This window comes from Ornithorhynchus anatinus, chromosome 6 (assembly GCF_004115215.2).
Source record: "Ornithorhynchus anatinus isolate Pmale09 chromosome 6, mOrnAna1.pri.v4, whole genome shotgun sequence".
Lineage (NCBI taxonomy): Eukaryota > Metazoa > Chordata > Mammalia > Monotremata > Ornithorhynchidae > Ornithorhynchus > Ornithorhynchus anatinus.
In genome coordinates, this window is record NC_041733.1 from 3784729 (window position 1) to 3798897 (window position 14169).

The 14169-nt window shown below is 48.2% G+C and overlaps 1 non-coding gene across 1 annotated transcript; it reads left to right on the top strand.

Moving 5' to 3' along the window:
• The first annotated feature begins 11187 nt into the window (after positions 1-11187).
• On the top strand, positions 11188-11259 carry TRNAC-GCA. Its single transcript has one exon. It is a non-coding gene; the product is annotated as a tRNA-Cys (tRNA).
• The last annotated feature ends 2910 nt before the right edge of the window (positions 11260-14169 follow it).

Here is a 14169-nt window from a genome sequence, read left to right on the forward strand (position 1 = left end):
TGAATGGAGGAGGGAGTCAATCATATTTACTGAGTGTTTACTCTATGCAGAGGACTGTACTAAACACTGGGAGAGTACGATCTAACAGCCTTGACAGACACATTCCCCGCTCAAAACAGCTTAGAGTCCAGAGGAAATGGAAAGTCTAGACAAGAAAAGGCAATTGGAATCTAATGGAAAGAGACTGGGATCCTTTCCTTTATTTCAATAGAGCCAATGTGAATCAACTCTGGAAATGATCTCCTATGGCCCAACCTAGAATATTAAGTTCGTGTGCTGAGATGGTTCAAAACGCACACTATTCACCCAGTCCAACCCTCCGTCATCTCTTTGCCTTCCGGCATGGAGACAGAAATAAAGAATATGGGACAAACCTCAGCTCAGATCATATATTTTGACTGAGACAAACCCTCACCTTTCATAATATATTGGAGAGCTTTAAAGTAACATCATAAATCCTTTTCCACGAAGGTCATTGCGATGTTGATCCCATATCCCATTTTGCAAAGCGGCTATAAATTAAAAGTGGACCCGTCCGGGAGTAGCCGATTCATCGCCCATAATTTCTCTGTATGGGTTATCCTTCCGTCCCAATAGACGGGAAGTTCCTGGAGGACAGTTCTTCGTGGCTGGCTTCCGTTGTAGTCTTCCAGGTGCTTAGCCCATTGCTTCCCACCCGATAGGCACGTCATAAATACCAACAGTGATGACGATGACACAACCCTGGATGAATGGCAATTCGAAGACCAGCTCCAGGACAAGTCATCAAACAGACCATCGGATTTGCACCCACAGGCGATCAACGGGGGGAGAAGACTTAAATTGGTGTTAGCCCAGCCAGGGAAGATGAATTTCTCAGCTTTTGGCCAGACTGAGACCGTTGTCCTCCAGATGTCCCCATTATCCTTTCACCCATTAAAAGCTTAAATCCAGGTTTCATCATGCGAAAGGCAAACGTTCCTACTACAATGTTGTATTTCACCAAGAAGAACAACTACACGTACTTATCTTACACAGTTGAGTAGCTTCCGATCCATCTCCATGGACACATCTGTCGCGGAACCCCCGGCCTCCGTCTGCATTCGTTCCGGCAGTGTATGGCGCGGCTCGGTGGAAAGAGCCCGGGCTTGGGAGTCAGAGGTGAGGGGTTCGAATCCCAGATCTGCCACTTGTCAGCTGTGTGACAGTGGGCAAGTCACTTTACTTCTCTGCGCCTCAGTTCCCTCATCTGTCAAATGGGGATTAAGACTTGTGAGCCTCACGGGGGACAACCTGATTATCCTGTACCTACCCCAGCGCTTAAAACAGTGCTCTGCACATAGTAAGCGCTTAACAAATACCAACATCATTATTATTATTATTGTTATCTGTAGGATTTTCTTGGTAAGAATATGGAGGTGGTTTACCATCGCCTTCTTCCGTGGACAGAGTCTCCGCCCTCGACTCTCTCCCGTGCTGCTGCTGCCCAGCACAGGTGACTTTTGACTTCCAGCCGATGGCCTTCCACTCGCTAGCCACTGGCCAAGCTAGGAATGGAACGGGAAGGCCCCTGCTTGACTCTCCCTCCCGTAGCGAGACTGGCGGAGTACTGCAAACTCTCCAGGTGCCATCCTGAGAGGGACAACCACACACACATACAGTGAGTGATAAAGCACTTCATCATCATCACCATCATCATCAGTTTTCATCTAATAACGGTGCTTTTAGTTCAGGAAAGGACAGAAATCAATAATAATGGGGAACGGTTCTGACACATTTTAAACTTATACTGCATGCTTTGCAAGAGCAGAGACGAATCAATCAGCCAGTCATATTTATTGAACACCTACGGAATGCAGGGAGCTGTATTGAGCACTTCAGAGCAGATCTTACAACAGGGTTGGAAAACATGTTGCCCGCCCACAAGGAGCTTCTGGTAAAGAGGGATAGACGGGCATTAGTATACACGAGTAAATTAGGGATAATAATGATGATAAAAATATTCTAATTATGTATCTGTTAAATTCTTACTGTCGACCGTAAGTACGTAACACCGTACTGAGCACTGGGGGAGATACAAGGTAATCGGGTCCCTCGTGGGGGTCTCACAATGCACGTAGGGAAGGAGAACAAGTATTGAATCCCCATTTTGCAAATGAGGGAACTGAGGGTCCGAGAAGTTGAAGGACCGGCCCGAGGTCACACAGCCAGAATTAGAACCCAGGTCCTGTGACTACCGGGCCTATGCTCTTTCGACTAGGCCACGCTGTTTTTCTGGACACATGTACGTAAGTGGTGTGGGGCTGAGGGCGGGGCGCATATCAAGTATTTCAAGGGTACAGACTCAACTGCACAACGGGTGACAAGGAAGGGAGAGCAAGTGGGGAAAAGTGGGGTCGGGAAGAGGGTTTAATCGGGGAAGTTCTCTTGGAGGGGGTGAGATGCCCGCACGGAAGAGCGGTGACCTTAATAAGGCTTCGAAGGTGGAGAGAATGGTGTTCTGGAGCACGGGCAAGGGGAGGGAGTTTCAGGCTAGAGGAAGGATGTGAAATAGGGGTTGGTGGAAAGCCTCTTGGAGGAGATGAGACTTTGTGACTATACCTTCAACCTCTGTTGAACTATCCTGCGTGCTTAATACAGTATATCGCGAACAGTAGGTGCTGAATCAATGGAGGGGAAGCATGGCTTAGTGGTAAATGCTCCATAAATGCCACTGAGTCCGGGCCAGAGAATCAGGAGATCCGGGTTCTAGGGTTGCTTCTGTCACTTGCCAGCTGTGTGTTGTCAGGCAGGCCACTGAATTTCTCTGCGCCCCAGTTTCTCCTTCTGTAAAATGGGGATAAAATACCTGCTTTCCCGACTTCTTCAACTGTGAGCCCGGTGTGAGACATGGACAGGTTCTGATTTGTTTACCTTCTATTGAACCCATCACTTGGCATACTGCTTAACATGAGTGCTTAATAAATATCCCCCTTATAATATTAATGATTATTATGTGCGCAGCGTCAATCAGGGAGTGTGTTCTCTAGGGCAAGTAGGCGAGTTTTCCCAAAGGTGGGATTCTTTGAAAACGCAACCCCCCCGTGACATGAGAACTGAGTTCATCTAAGAGAATAGAAACTCACTCACCTAAGGAAGAGAAGCTATGAGACTGAAGACGGACACGCCGGCTCACAGATAGCAGGCGGCAACAAGAAAACCCAGTGGAAAAATCCTATCTGAATGTGATTTTTTTCTAGGAAAATGGACTCGAATGTTAAATCGGGTAGCACAGAAATGACACTCCAGTGCTGTGAACCTTGGCTCTCCCCCTCAGGACATTTAGTCTGACCTTTGATCAAACTCCAGCTCACACTTTATGATGTTAATAGATTTCTTAAAAAAAAAAATTAATAAGCTAGAAACTAGTCAAGTGATATTTGCCGTGTTTCCATCGTTTTTGGATTAAATTTAGACCGGAGAAATCCATTCTCATGATTTATTGTGGAGAATATTTTTTTTTTCCTCCCCTCAACACTACTGATTTTCTAAAGCAATGTGAAGGAGGCATCACAATGACCGGATAAGTAATGGAAAATGTCTTTATAGCCCGAGAGACATAAACAAGTGCAAGCTGCAACTTGGACTTTAGTGAGCAAAAATTGAGTCTCCTTCTCTCTTGCAAGCTTTCACATCTCAGAAGTGTAGTCATAAACCCAATTAAACGGCACCATCTTGTTTGACTGAATAACCCTTATTTAAGACTAGGTAATAAAGCCACAGAACCACGCTTCACCGTAAGCTCCTTAAGAGCACGCATCATGACAATTGCCTTGTACTCTCCAAGCACTTAGAACGGCGCTCTACACACAGTAAGAGCACAGGAAGTGCTCAATAAGCAACTGTCTGATTGATACCTGGAAGCCCGGTGAAATAGTTCATCGTTCCACCATTCTATAAAACTCTCAGAGAAGTATCATGACGATCGCGTTGTCCTCTCCAAGCGCTTAGAACAGCGCTCTACACACAGTAAGCGCACAAGAAGGGCTCAATAAATAGCTGACTGATTGATCCCTGGAAGCCCGGTGAAATAGTTCCTCGTCGCACCATTCTATAAACCTCTCAGAGAGATGAGGAGAGAAGTATCGTGATGATTGCGTTGTACTCTCCAAGCACTTAGAACAGCGCTCTACACGCAGTAAGCGCACAAGAAGTGCTCAAGGAACAACTGACTGATTGATACGGGGAAGCCTGGTGAAACAGTTCATCAACTGATTGATACCTGGAAGCCCAGTGAAATAGCTCCTAGTTTGACCATTCTATAAATCTCTCAGAGAGATGAGAAGTATCATGACGATTGCGTTGTGCTCTCCAAGCATTTAGAACAGTGCTCTACGCACAGTAACAGCACAAGAGGTGCTCAATAAACAACTGACTGATTGATACGGGGAAGCCTGGTGAAACAATTCATCGTTCCACCATTCTATCAGAGAGAAGAGAAGTATCATGACGATTGCGTTGTGTTCTCCAAGCACTTAGAACAGCGCTCTACGCACAGTAAGCGCACAAGAAGTGCTCAGTAAACAACTGACTGATTGATACCTGGAAGCTCGGTGAAATAGTTCTCGTTCCACCATTCTGTAAACCTATCGGAGCGACGAGAAGTCGATACCCACCTTAAGTCAGATGAACATTCCCTGCTTTTAAGTGGTGCGCACAATAGCGTATTTCTCCATCAGATGACATCCCATTGGAATGACTGTTTCCTCCATTCATTCATTCATTCATTCAATAGTATTTATTGAGCGCTTACCATGTGCAGAGCACCGTACTAAGCGCCTGGAGTGAACAAGTCGGCAACAGATAGAGACGGTCCCTGCCGTCTGACGGGCTCACGGTCTGATCGGGGGAGACGGACAGACAAGAACACAGCCAATCCACTGCTTGCAGTGGTTGTACATCCTTGGACAAGGCCCCTTCACTCTACAGTGCTCCGTCACCGGAAAACAGGAAACAATGGATTTGAGATTGACTCAAAATTTCCTCGTCGGGCTGCTTATTTGCCTCTAACCTAGTGCAGTTCGAATGTAGGCTTTTCCCGTTTCACTTCTTTCCTGGCAGGAGACCTTGCCTGGGCAGTATTTCATTTCATTCTGTCAACATCAGTAAACCTCCACAGATGGGGGATGAAATTAATGATAATAACGGTACTGGTTAAGCGCTTACTACGTGTCAAGCGCTGCTCTAAGCGCTGGGATCGATACCAGGTGATCCGGTTGTCCCACGTGGGGCTCACAGTCAATCCTCATTTTACAGAAGAGGTAACTGAGGTACAGAGAAGGGAAGTGACTTGTCCACGGTCACACGGCTGATGAGCGGCGGAGCCGGCATTAGAACCGCCGACCTCTGACGCCCAAGCCCGGGCTCTTTCCGCTGAGCCCCGCTGCTTCTCTGTTTTCCATTGTACAGTAGTTGCAAATAATGCCGGTAGAACAAGTAGGTCTTCGTAGATTTGTGGGAAAATTATTTTGCCTGTGTTGTTCACCTCATATAAAGATATCATACCCGGACTCCCGGAGGAACTTCTGACCCAGCTATAGTAATTTAAGGCTCTTACACAAGACCACGGATTAAAAGACGGCTGAAATGGCCACACCGTATAACCGCAACTCGAAACGCCGCCGTAACGGTGCCTTAATAAGGTCTCCCAGGTTTGTCTGCCAAACATTCTATTTTTATTTACTATGATATGACTCTCTAGGAGGGACTAGGGATTTGATGTCATAGTACCAGATGTCGGGAAAGGTTACCCATTCTACTAACTACGTCTGAATTTTGCTTGAAAAAAAACCCCCGACAAAACCAAAAAAAGAAGGCAAGGAAGAGCTAAAATGGGAAGATTATGGCTCTATTGCTTCATAGTCAAAATGAGATAATAATAATAAGAATGTCGGTATTTATTAAGCGCTTACTATCTGCCGTGCACCGTTCTAAGCGCTGGGGGAGACACAGGGGAATCAGGCTGTCCCACGTGGGGCTCCCACTCTTAATCCCCATTTTCCAGATGACGTAACTGAGACACAGAGAAGTGAAGTGACTCGCCCACAGTCACAGAGCTGACAGGTGGCCGAGCCAGGATTCGAACCCATGACCTCTGACTCCAAAGCCCGGGCTCTTTCCATTGAGCCACGCTGCCTCTCCATCGAAGGAGCGTCTTGCTGGTAGACCTGGACATAACCCAGAAGACTCGACCTGCTCGGGGAATTTCATCAGGATCAGGTAGGACCAATTAACCACAACGACGATATTTATTATGTGCCTTGCACTGAACTGAGCGGCGGGGAAGATACAAAGCAATCAGGTCGGAGACAATCCCTTTCCCCACATAATGCTCACAGTCTAAGGAGGAGGGGGACTAGGTACTGAATCCCCATTTTACAGGGGAGGAAACTGAGGCACAAGGAGTTTAGCGACTTGCTCAAGGTCAGAAGACAGAGACGGGGCAGAGCCACTGAGCCATTCTGCTTCCGTAGACCCAACCTCTAAAGACAGACTACCGATAGCCTGGTTCTGGAATCAATCAATCAGACAGTGGTATTTATTGAACGCTTGCCACGTTCAGAACACTCTACTAAGCGCTCGGGAGAGTACGATGCAACAGAATTAGCAAACACTTTGCAATCAGTTTGCTGGAACTAAAGCAGAGCCCAGAGCAGAATATGTCTATCAACTCGATTATATCGTACTCTCCCAGGTGCTTGGTAAAGTGCTCTGCGCACAGTAAGTACTCAGTAAATACGATGGATTAGCTGACTGACTGATTGAGAAGGAATTTCTTCAGGAAAAGAAAAAAAAAAAACAACAACAAAAAAACCGGAAGGACCACAATAACAGAATGACTAATAATAATAATAATAATGTTATCATTTTCATTCAATAGCATTCATTGAGCGCTCATTATGCGCAGAGCACTGTACTAAGCGCTTGGAATGTACAAATCGGCAACAGATAGAGGCTGTCCCTGCCCTCTGACGGGCTGACAGTCTAATTGAAAAAAAAAAAAAATAAGTGCTTACTATGTGCAGAACACTGGTCTAAGCGCTGGGGTAGATACAGGGTCATCAGGCTGTCCCACGTGAGGCTCACAGTTAATCCCCATTTTACAGATGAGGTCACCGAGGCACAGAGAAGTTAAGTAACTTGCCCACAGTCACACAGCTGACCAGCGGCAGTTCGGGATTCGAACCCATGACCTCTGCCTCCCAAGCCCGGGCCCTTTCCCCTGAGCCACGCCGCTTCCCATTATTTAAGCGCTTACTGTGTGCCAAGCACTGGGGGAGATACAAGATCATCAGGTTGTCCTGCGTGGGGCTCGCAGTCTTATCCCCATTTTACAGACCAAGTCACCGAGGCCACGAGAAGTCAGCGAGATGCCCCGAGGCACCCAGCTGACGAGTGACGGTGCCGGGATTAGAACCCACGACCTGGGACTCCCAAGCCCGGGCTCTTTCCACTAAGCCATCCAACCAACGGCGAGATTACCAAAAAAGAGACAAGTCCTCGCAACGTCTTACTGGATCGACCCCTCAGGGGAGCACCGTAGAAGACAACGGGCCGACACCGGTTGCGTCGGTTTCCAACGACCCAGAGGTTTCCACCCACACTTGAGTCTGTGAAACGTTTGACACCTTGCAAGGGGGAGGGTATTTCAGATGCAGATGGAGAGCGCTGACAGAGATCTTTAGCGGGAAGACAAACTATAGCCGGCTTTCTGAACGAAGGCAGAATATTCCTTTTGAGCCCCATTCAGTCACCAGCGGCTCTCCCAATCACGCAGAATTACCGTCCCGATTAAGCCGCCGTCCCTGTTGTTAATTGGTATTAATTTAGTTGCTTCGGAAATGTCCCCGCTAAGTGGGCTTCTTAATTAAGTCTCGATTAGATAGAAATGCATTGTATTAGAAATGATGATAAAACCGCCTATGTTCATTATAAATCTAAATTTAGAGACTGATCTCTGGGTCATCACTCACTCGAACTATCATTTGAAGGAGTTGGACCTGTTGGATCTGAGTCCACTGAGGTTCCTACTGCCTCCTTATAAGTTTTCAAAATAACTCGCCTTCAATAACGTAAGTGTTTTTTGATCTCGCTACAGAGACAGAGGGCCCCAGATAAGCCCCCTTTAGAGAAGAGGATGCACACAGTTAACACCCATAGGACGTCAGCGCGGAAAACGTGACGCAAAGTGGATCGAATCCTCGCATTTTTAACATTCAGAGATCGCGACCGATGCCGTCTTCAACTCCGCCTGTTTCCGCCGTCACGATCTGCTTTAAAAGATTACACTGATCATCAGATTTCCTTGAAACGCCCGTAGGCCAGGAGAGATTTCCGTTTATATTTTCTGTAACGTCTGCCAACTCTGACTCTGGGTACAACGCCGCGCAATTCGATTTCCTCTGGAAGCGGACGTCACCTATTAAGACAATAATGTTTCCTCGAGCGATGCAGCTATTAAGCAAACAGGTGGAGACCGTTGGATATATATATATATTTTTTTTTTCCTGAGGTACAGTTCTGTACCTTGACAATTTAGTATCCGGTCACATTGTTTGTTTTTTAATCAAGACAAAAGGAACTTCAAGTAACTAAGTTTCCAATGAACCACCTCGTAAAAGCATTTCTCTTGGCGTAGTGAAACATACACGATTCACTCGTAGCTGCCCGGCAAAATTGCTGACAGTTACAGTGAGTCGGAGCACGGTGGGGAAGCAGCGTGGCTCAGTGGAAAGAGCCTGGGCCGCGGAGTCAGAAGTCACGGGTTCGACTCCCGGCTCTGCCACTTATCAGCCGTGTGACCGTGGGCGAGTCACTTCGCTTCTCTGGGCCTCAGTTCCCTCATCTGGAAAATGGGGATTAACTGGGAGCCTCACGTGGGACAAACTGAGGACCCTGGATCTCCCCCAGCGCTTAGAAGGGTGCTCGGCACATAGTAAGCGCTTAACAAATACCAACATTAAAATGGTTATCATTATTATATTCCTGCCCATTTCAAATTTACCACCAAATCTCTTCACCTTCATTTTGGGGGGGGCTATAGTGTGGACGCGATTTGATTTCTCTTTGAGTTTCCTCTTGGTTATAGACTGTAGTAACGGCGATTCCGATTATGGTACCTGTTAAGCGCTCACTCTGTGCCAGACACTGCTCTAAGCGCTGGGGTGGATACAAGCCAATCGGGGCGGGCATCGTCCGCGTCCGCACGAGAAGCAGCGTGGCTCAGGGGAAAGAGCCCGGGCTTTGGAGTCAGAGGTCACGGGTTCGAATCCCTGCTCTGCCACTTGTCCGCTGTGTGACTTTGGGCGAGTCGCTTCACTTCTCGGTGCCTCAGTTCCCTCATCGGTAAAATGGGGATCGAGACCGTGAGCCCCACGTGGGACAACCCGATTCCCCTGTGTCTCCCCCAGCGCTTGGAACAGTGCTCGGCACATAGTAGGCGCTTAACAAATACCAACGCTACTATCATTATTATTATTGTCCCACATGGGGCTGACCGTCTCGATCCCCGTGTTTCAGACGAGATAACTGAGGCATAGAGAAGTTCAAACGATAATGTTGGTATTTGTTCGGCGCCTACTATGTGCCGAGCCCCGTTCTAAGCGCCGGGGGAGATACAGGGTCATCGGGTCGTCCCACGTGAGGCTCACCGTTAACCCCCATTTGACAGGTGAGGGAACCGAGGCGCGGAGAAGTTCGGTGACTTGTCCCAGGTCACAGAGCAGACAGGTGGCAGAGGCAGGATTGGAACCCGTGACCCTCTGACCAGGCCTGGGGTCTAACCACTCCGCCACGCTGCTTCTCTGCTTCTGTAGTCCCTTTGCTACCTGAATGTTAGGTGCAAATGTCAACCGTCTGTCAAAGGATGAGGTGCCTACACAGAGGCCCGTCACAACCTCTGCTTTCCTTATTAAAAAGCAAAATCAGAGATCGAAAGACATTTCTGTTATTCAGCCCTTTACGTGCCTGCCACGGGTGGAATTACGGCGCGTCCCGAGCCCGCTACGCTTTCGTCCCCCAAGAGAGAACTGACGCGAGGATGAAATCCGGGTCCGTCTTCCTGACGGTCTTCTCATTAAGTAATGACAACTCGAGGAGCTTCTAATGGGGGAATGTTCTAATTAAAAATAGGAGGAGAGCCCGCGTTTGACAACGCGGCAGGCGGGGGAAAAAAAAAAAATTCAAAGCAGTTTCTCGGCGAGAAGGACGACAGGGGGTTTCATTCTTCAACTCTTTCGCGTAGATAACTGCGTGACCGTGTGCCGAAATGGAAATCTGTGGCCCTGGTTCCCAATCCAGCCTGGCCTGACGGTCGGAGGAGCTGGATTCTAATCCTGCCTCCGCCACCTGACTACTGTGACAACTTGGGCGAGTTACTTAATTCATCTATGAAATAAAATGGTTACCTGCTAAACCTATCTATAAGGGAAGCAGCATCGTGCGGTGGATGGAGAGAGGGCTGGGAAGTGGGGAGGGCGTGGGTTCTAATCCCGGCTCCGCCTCTTGTCTGCTGCGTGACCTTAGGTAAGTCACCTCGCTTCTCTGTGCCTCAGTTACCTCATCTGGCAAACGGGGAATAAGACCGTGAGCCCCATGTGGGACAGGGACTGTGACCAACCCAATTTGCTTGTACCCACCCCGGTGCTTAGTACAGTGCCAGGCACAGAGTAAGCGCTTAACAAATACCACCATTCTTGAGGGAAAGGGACCGCGTCAGACCTGATTATCTTTTACCTCAGCACCGAGTACAGCGTCTAGCACAGAGTAATCATTCAACAGATAGCATTACCATATCGTAAACAAGTTGTACTAAGTGTCCGTAGGGTCGACGAGCATTCACTGAGCTCCCGCAGGATATGTTGGCAATACGTCCGTTTAGTCTCTTGTAACTGTACTCTCCCAAGTGCTTAGAAGGATGTTCTGCACAAGGTGAGTGCTCAATAAATACTATATATAAATAAATATACAAATATACCGTCCCCTCGATTCTATTCATCGCCATCGTTCTCGTCTGCCCGTCTCCCCCGATTAGACCGTAAGCCCGTCAGAGGGCAGGGACTGTATCTGTTACCGATTTGTCCATTCCGAGCGCTTAGCGCAGTGCTCTGCACCTAGTAAGCGCTCAATAAATACTATCGAATGAATGAATACGATACTATACTTATACTAGGGGGCATAGCTCAGGGGTAGAGCATTTGACTGCAGATCAAGAGGTCCCTGATTCAAATCCGGGTGCCCCCTACTGATTTTAGGAGAAGCAGCGTGGCTCGGTGGAAAGAGCCGGGACTTGGGAGTCAGAGGTCACGGGTCCTAATCCCGGCTTCGCCGCCTGCCAGCCGCGTGACCCTGGCAAGCCACTTGGCTTCTCTGTGCCTCAGTTCCCTCATCTGTAAAATGGGAATGAAGACCGTGAGCCCTACGTGGGACAACCTGATGACCTTGTATCTACTCCAGCGCTTAGAACAGTGCTTGGCACATAGTAAGCCCTTAACAGATACCAACATTATCATATAAATATAAATAAACGATTGATTGATTGATGTGCTGGAAATTCAGTGAACATGGTGACCTCCCTGGTCTTAGCGAGATTTCATGCAATAGTATTTAGTGAGTGCTGACTGTGTGCAGAGCACTGTACTAAGCGCTCGGAATGTACAATTTGGCAACGGATAGAGACAATCCCTGCCCAGTGACGGGCTCACGGTCTAAATGGTATTTCCAACCACAGCAGGTGGAAAGTACTCATCCTATCCCACCTCGATCTCTGAATCAGCCCCTTCACTGACTTCCCTGCCTCCTGCCTCTCCCCATTCCAGTCCAGACTTCACTCTCCTGCCCGGATCATTTTTCCACAAAAACGTTCGGTCCGTGTTTTCCGTTTTACGGAAGATGTAACTGAGCCACGGCGAAGTGAAGTGACTTTCCCAAAGTTCCACAGCAGACAGGTGGAAGAGAAGGGATTAGAACCCAGCTCTTTCTGATACCCGGGCCCCTGCTCTATCCACTAGGCCATGCTCCTTCTCACTGCATTAAGTAGGCATTCGCTACCATGTCTATTACTCCTACTCCTATTACTCTTACCACTGCTATTAATGATAAGAATAATAATAATGTGTTATTTGTTAGATACTTACTGTACTAAGCGCTGGGATGGACACAAGTAAATGAGGTTGGACACAGTCCCGTTCTTGCCCGGGACTCACAGTCTCAATCCCTCTTTTATAGATGAGGTAACTGAGGCCCAGAGGAGTGAAGTGACTTGCCCGAGATCACACGGCAGGCAAGTGGCCGGGCTGGGATTAGAACCCACAACCTGTTGAGTCCCAGGCCCGGGCTCTATCTACTAGGCGATGCTGCTCCGTCACTATAACCACTGTGACTACTATTTACACACACCTCTAGGCTATTTTAACCCAGCAGTACTTCACCTGAATTTCTCCGGTGAGATGGAGACATCATGCAACAATTTTTTCATTCAATACTACTTCTTGAGCGCTTACTATGTGCAGAGCACGGTACTAAGCACTTGGAACGTACAATTCGGCAACAGATAGAGACCACCCCCGCCCACAGTCTAAACGGGGGAGACAGCAAAGCGAAACAGAACAAAACAAGCCAACATCATCAAGATAAATAGAATCAAGGAGCTATACAACTCATTAACAAAATAAACAGGGCAATGATAATAGAAAGGTAATAACGTTGGTATTTGTTAAGCACTTACTAGGTGCAGAGCACTGTTCTAAGTGCTGGGGGAGATACGGGGTCATCAGGTCGTCCCACGTGGGGCTCACAGTCTTCATCCCCATTTGACAGATGAGGGAACTGAGGCCCAGAGAAGTGAAGTGACTTGCCCACGGTCACACAGCTGACAAGTGGCAGAGCCGGGCCTCGAACCCATGACCTCTGACTCCCAGGCTCATGATCTTTCCAATATTGATAATAATGATCACGGCACCTGTTAAGCCCTTACTATGCGCCAAGCACCGTTCTAAGCGCCGGGGTCAGGTTATCCCATGTGAGGCGCGGAGTCTTAATCCCCATTTTACAGAGAAGGTAACTGAGGCCCACAGAAGTGAAGTGACCTTTCCACGATCACACGGCGGACGAAGAGTGGAGTCGGGCTCAGAACCCACGCCCGCAGACTCCCTGACCTGTGCCCTTGCCACTGGGCCACGCCGCTTCTCGCGTAGGCACCGTTGGAAGCACGAGAAAGGCGGGCTGATCTCACATAGCGTGGCAAGAATTAAGTTGACATAGCTGTACCACCTCGGCCGAAAGGGAGTCCTCATAAGGATAATAAAATCGCAATCTAATAAAGATAACTGCAAGAGGCAGTCTATTAAGTGGCGCTAAATATGTACACACAGTCACTGGGTTGAAGTGCAGGGGGTCGGGAGGGATCACCTGAGGGAATGAGCTAAAAATAGTAATGGGGGGTTCTGAGACTACAACTAAGACCGAGAGCCCAATATAAAATCTATCGCTCTAGCGATCTATATCTCCCTCCTCCGGTGCTAACCTTCTCACTGGGCCTCGTTCTCGCCTGACCTCCGGCTCACGTCCTGCCTCTGGCCTGGAACGCCCTCCCTCCTCACGGATGTACATCACCTTGGTTCTCCTTATTTGCTATTGTTTTAATGAGATGGTCATCCCCTCGATTCTATCCGTTGCTATCGTTCTGGTCCGTCCGTCTCCCCCCGATGAGACCGTGCGCCCGTCAGTGGGCGGGGACCGTCTCTATCTGTTGCCGATTTGACATTCCAAGCGCTTAGTACAGTGCTCTGCACATAGTAAGCGCTCAAGAAATACTATTGAATGAATGGATGAATCCACCAAACTAACACGCTTCCCCTCTTCAAACCCTCCTGAAGGCTCACCTCCTCCAGGAGGCCTTCCCCGAATGAGCCCCCCCCCCCCCCATTCTCAGCTCCCCCTTCCCATTACCTCCACTCCCTTGGCTCTATCCCCTCAACCCACAGCTTTTGGGTCTATGCGTCCATACCTAGAATTCAATTTATTTACATCAATGCCTTGTTTTTCTGTGAATATCTCTATAATTCTATTTATTTATACTGATGCTATTGGTGCCAGTTCACTTGTTTTGATATCTGTCTCCCCCGTTCTAGACCGTAAGCCCGTTGTGGGCAG